This window comes from Octodon degus, unplaced genomic scaffold (assembly GCF_000260255.1).
Source record: "Octodon degus isolate 3935 unplaced genomic scaffold, OctDeg1.0 scaffold00080, whole genome shotgun sequence".
NCBI classification, from domain to species: Eukaryota; Metazoa; Chordata; class Mammalia; order Rodentia; family Octodontidae; genus Octodon; species Octodon degus.
Window position 1 is genome coordinate 11,685,796 of NW_004524656.1, and position 5,449 is coordinate 11,691,244.

The 5,449-nt window shown below is 45.1% G+C and overlaps 1 protein-coding gene across 1 annotated transcript in view; it reads left to right on the plus strand.

Moving 5' to 3' along the window:
• The first annotated feature begins 1,747 nt into the window (after positions 1-1,747).
• Usp28 (ubiquitin specific peptidase 28) overlaps positions 1,748-5,449 on the plus strand; it is a 68,068-nt gene continuing 64,366 nt past the window's right edge. Inside the window, exon 1 of the mRNA XM_023721090.1 lies at positions 1,748-1,766. The gene's annotated coding sequence lies outside the window, so the exon portion shown is untranslated. The remainder of the gene's footprint in view (positions 1,767-5,449) is intronic.

Consider the following 5,449-nt stretch of genomic DNA (forward strand, 5'->3'; position numbering starts at 1 on the left):
GGGTGCTGCACATCCGCACACTGCGGAAGCGTGGACGAAGGCGTCGATGTCTGCCTGGCACGAGGAGGCCAGCAGGTACTGCACATCCGCACACTGCGGAAGTGTGGACGAAGTTGTCGATGTCCGCCTGGCACTGTGGAATCAGATTCTGCCTTTGGGTCAAGATCCCTAGATGGTTCACTTGCCCATTCAATTTGAGAGGCTGATGGCTAGAATTCCTATCCTGTGCCCAGTCCTGAAACACAATATCAGTGACAACAAAATTCTTTTCTTTCTTGTCCAACTGTTGTCTTGTTTACTGCCTGTCACAGTATTTTATCTGTGGAACAAAATTTCTAACCCTCCCCATTTCTTCTGAAACATTTTCAGTGACTATAATTCAAGCATTACATAGACCATTTGGAAAATACAGATCTGCATAGGGCTAACTTTTAGCTGCTAGCGTTGGTTCCTAGGTTTCAGCAGAGACTGAAGCTCCAACAACAGCTTTTGCTAAGCTTCACGTAGATAAGGCTGTGGAGATCGCGCCCGGCTCCAGCCGGAAGGGGGCTCATTGCCCATGGGCCAGCAGTGAGGCTGATGGGCAGGCTATGTTGTAGGGCCATCACTGGTTTTATGTAATCAGCATCTTCATGATTACCAAAATGACCCTGCACCTCATGCCATGCTGGCCCTGGAACCCCAGGCACGCCCTATGGATTTGCAAAACCGGGTGTGGTGGCAAATGCCTGTTGTAGTTCCAGTGCTGGGGAGGCTGAGACAGGAGGATCACAAGTCCTAGCTGCCTACCTAGATCCTGTATAAAAAAAAAAAGACTTCCCCAAATGAGATTTTATTTTTATTTTTAATTAAATTTTATAGATACATTTTAGATATGTACAGTGATCACATTCGTCATAGTTTGTAGCTGTACTTAACATAGCTTTCCACCCCCCCATTTTCCTGTCTTCCTTTCAACTCCCTGCCCTCCCCATTTACAAAGCTCTGTTTCCTCATTCTCCTTTCCCCCCTTCTGTCCTTACCCCTTTCCAGCTCCCTGGTTCACCTCTCTTGAGCATTTTCCCCCTATTTCACAATGCCTGTTGTTTACACTTACTGGTTTCTCACACCAGAAAAACAATGAGGTATTCACATGCGTGGGATTTATTTCACTTAACAAGTATGGTCCCCAGGCCCATCCATTTTCCTAGCAACGTCTTTTTTTTTTTTTTTTTTTTTGTGGAACTGGGGATTGAACTCAGGCCCTTGCACTTGCCAGGCAAGCGCTTGCTCTACTGAGCTGTCTTCCCAGCCCCTAGCAATGTCTTGAGCGTATGCTTCTTTATCCATTCACCAGTTGATGAAGGGACACTTGGTGTCCTTGATTTGGCTGTTATAATCTGTGCTACAGGGGTGCATGTATGGCTGTGCTGTGATGCTTTTAATTCTTTTGGGAAGATACCCAGGAAGGGAATGGCTGTGTCAAATGGGACTCCTAGTCCTAGCTGTTTGAGGAACCAACAGTGGAAAAGGGTTCCTTTCCCCTCATAGCTCTGCCAGCGTTTGTTATTGCTTGATTTCTGTCTGTCTGTCTGTCTGTCTGTCTGTCTGTCTGTCTGTCTCTGTCTCTCTCTCTGTAACTGAAACTGCTTTAATTGGTTGATTTTTTTTTTTTTTTTTTAAATTTTTTTTTCCTGGTGGAACCAGGGATTGAACTCAGGCCCTTACCCTTGCCAGGGAAGTGCGTATTCCACTGAGCCATCTCCCCGGCCCCTGATTTCTTGAAGGTAACCCTTTTATCTGGGGTGAGATGGAATCTCAGAATTGTTTTAGTTTGCATGTCTCGAATGAGCACTGATTTTTGAACATTTTTACGTATATTTATTTGCAGTTTGTATTTTTTCCATCTGAGAATTGCGTATTCATCTTAGATCCAAAAAGTTTTTAGTGGGCCAGGGAGATAGCTAAGCAGAAGTACCTACCTGGCATGTGCAAGGCCTGCAGTTTGATTCCTGGTACTGGGAAAAAAAGAGAGAGAGATTTTAATGAGAATTTGTTAAATGAAGCACATCTCTCGGAGGTGACCAGTGACTGACCACATTAATCAAGTCAGTGGCCTTTCAATAGTAATTCTTTTACCCATTCTCCCTTGGTTATTCAAGGACCCACTTAAAGTCTCATTCTTTTATTTACTTATTTGTTATAATTGTATGTTTTTTAAAAATGTGTGATCGCTTGTTACCATTTTTTGTTGACACTTGCTTTGGAAATTTTTTTTTTGCTTTGGAATTTGATTTGATCATTCTTATCCATTATTCTGCTTTTTCCTAAAGATTACCAGGGTGTATTTTTGTTTGTTTGTTTATTTTGAGACAGTTTTGCTATGTAGTTTAGGCAGGCCTTGAACTCACCGTGTGCCATAGGGCAGCTCTGGACTCACAGTGATCCTGTGGGCATAGCCCCCTGAATGCTGAGATTATAGACATATGCCAGCATGCCGAGCTGAAAATCCCCAAAATGTATTTAAAAATTATCTGCCATAGTCACCTCACAGAAGTACCACATTAGGGCCTCAAGTCTGAATTAGCTACATCATTTTATAACTTTAAAAATAAATAGGGCTGGGGAGATAGCTCAGTAGAATAAGCATTTGCCTGGCAAGCGCAACAGCCTGAGTTCAACCCCCAGTTCCGCAAAATAAATAAATAACAAACTGGAAATGGTGGCGTAGATCTGTGGTCCCAGCATTCAGGAGGCTGAGCAGGAAGATGGCTGTAAATTCAAGGCCAGCCTGGGCTACACAGTGAGAGACTGTCCCAGAAACAAGTAATTACACACCTAGCAGCTGATCCGTCCTCGCTTTCTCCTACAGAAGTGTGGCGATGGATTTGGGGGTTGACTTGCGCTGGTGGCAGTCTGGCGCAGCCTTGGTTCCTGCCTTCTGTCGGTGTCCGCGTGGTGCTGTGCACGGCTGTAGCTGGCTGACCTCTTGCCTGGGCCCTTGAGCTTGGGCTCAGGGTCCCAAGTCCCCTTTAAGGGCACACCTGGTAGGACCTGAAGACTTCTCCCTGGGCCCTAGTTCGGGCAGTTCTGCTGCCTCCCTGTGCTTCTGTGGGCTGAGCCCAAGCCTTATCCATATGGCGGCGTCCTGCAAGGTGTGGTTCATCCCATTACAGATTAGGGAACTGACGTTAGTACGGTTTACAAAGGCTTCTTGAGATTTTAAAAATTTGTTCATATGACTTAGTTATTGTTTTGAAACAGGGTCTTGCTTTGTAGCTCACGCTGGCCTTGAATTCACTGTGTAGCCCAGGCTGGCCTCGAACTCATAGCTATCTTTCTGCCTCAGCCTCTTGGGTGCCTGGATTACAGGTGTGTGCCACCGTGCCTGGCTTCATGTGACGCTTTAATCCAAGTCTTGGCCCCCATATTCAGATGAAAATGAGGCTGGCAGGCAACAGTGTAATTTAAAGGTCTGGTGTCCTGAACATGTTGCTCTCGCTGCAGTATAAGCTTTTCTGGAACCAGACTTCCTGGCTGCTGCCTAGTTGTGAAATGCTTAGATTTATATTCTCACCAGGCCCTCATGGCAACTCTGTGAAACAAATTGTAGTGTGACCAGGAAGTAGCACAACCAAAATTATAATGTGGGATTTTTCATCTAGGTTATCAATATTTTTACAGATCTCTAGCTTATTTTATTTGGACAGGCAGGTCGTCATAGTTTACATTTTATTGCACTTTCCAGTTCAGTAATAGCACCTGTGTGCATTGCTGCTTTATTTGGTAACTGTGCTGGTGCCCTCAGAGACGGCATAGTTCACCTTCCGCATGTGGAAACTGATGCTCAGCAAAGTTGACGCTTGCCAGGAGACCGATGTGCGCCGGCGTCGGGCCGTGCACTGCAGTTGCCGTCATCTGGCCTTGTACGTAAAAGAAAGCTAGAATGTCTGCAGCACACCACGTGGTGACTGGTAGTCAGTGCACTTTCTTTTTTCTTTTATGGTACTAGGGGTTGAATTCAGGACCTCGTGCTGGCCAAGCAGGCACGGAGGCCCCTGAGCTGTCTCCTGGCCCTCTGTACATCTAGGAAGGACCAAAGCGCGCTCTTTCCCTGTCTTCCTGCCACGCCCTTGCTTTGCTCAGGCTGTTTCCTCCTTGTGGGCAGGGATGTGCGGGCACTGTGCTACTGATTTTTTTCCCATTATGGCAAGAGTCATACAGCACAAAATGAAGTATTTTGAACTGCACAAATTCAGTAGAAATTAATATATTCACAATATTGCACAGCCACCATCTCTCTAGTTTTAAAACCTCTTTATTGTCATAAAAGAAAGGTCCACACCCATCACGCAGCTGCTTCGCGCCCTCCCCTCAGCTTCAGGCAACACCAGTCTGCTTTCTGGCTCTGAATTTACCTGTTTTGGGTATATCAGTGGAATCGCAGTATGTGGCCTTTTGTCGTGGTGCCTTTCACTATGTGTGCTACTTTGGAGCTGTACTCAGTTTGGAGCATGTCATTTTAATACCAGTATTCCACCCTGTGGGGCCCTTCCTACGCATGGGTTTCCATATCGTTGGAAAAAATACCTATGCATCCATCACCTGAATGTTAGACTTGTTATGTCCTAACCTAGTCTTCCCTGTTTGCTTCACATTTACGTTGTGTTAGGTATGGTAAGTCTGGTAGTGATCTGTAGTGTACAGAAGGTGTGCATAGGTTATGCCTAAGTGCTGCTCCATAGAAGACTCGAGCATCAGGTTTGGGTGTCTGCAGGGTGTGGAAACCAGTGGTGTTTAGGTACAGAGGAGTGACTGGCACAGTTTTTTTCATTCTTCTGATAAGCTTTTGAGTTATTTCCACCTTTTGGCTAAAGTGCAATTGCTGAGACATATGATGATTCTATGTTTAACTTTTTGAAGAACTGCCAGATTGTTTCCCACGGCAGCTGCATCATTTTACATTCTCACGAGCAGTGCCTAAAGGGTGGGTCTAGTTTCTGTACATGCTTACCAAGCATCTACTGGGATTTTGTTTTTGCTTTGTTGGTGATAGCCATACTCTGGAGTTTGAAGTGGTACATTTTTTGTGTGTGTGGTACCGGGGATTGAATTCAGGACTTTGTGCTTGCCTGGCAATCGCTTATTCTATTGAGCTATCTCCCCGGCCCTTGAAGTAGTATAGTATCTTGATGTGGTTTGATTTGCTTTTCCTTTTTGACTATTTTTTAAATGTCAAGCTTTATGTTACTTTACATTATGTTATGTTATTTTTTGAGACAGAGTCTCCCTATTATAGCCCAGGCTAGCTTTGAGCTCACTGTGTATCATACTGAGCTGACACTGCAATTGGAGGAATGTTTATTTACATTGTTTTCCTGTCTGTTTCAGTCCCCCTCTTCCCCTCTCCCCACTGTGTAGTCCAGGCTGGCCTCGAACTCGTGGCAGTCTTCCTGACTCAGGCTTCTTT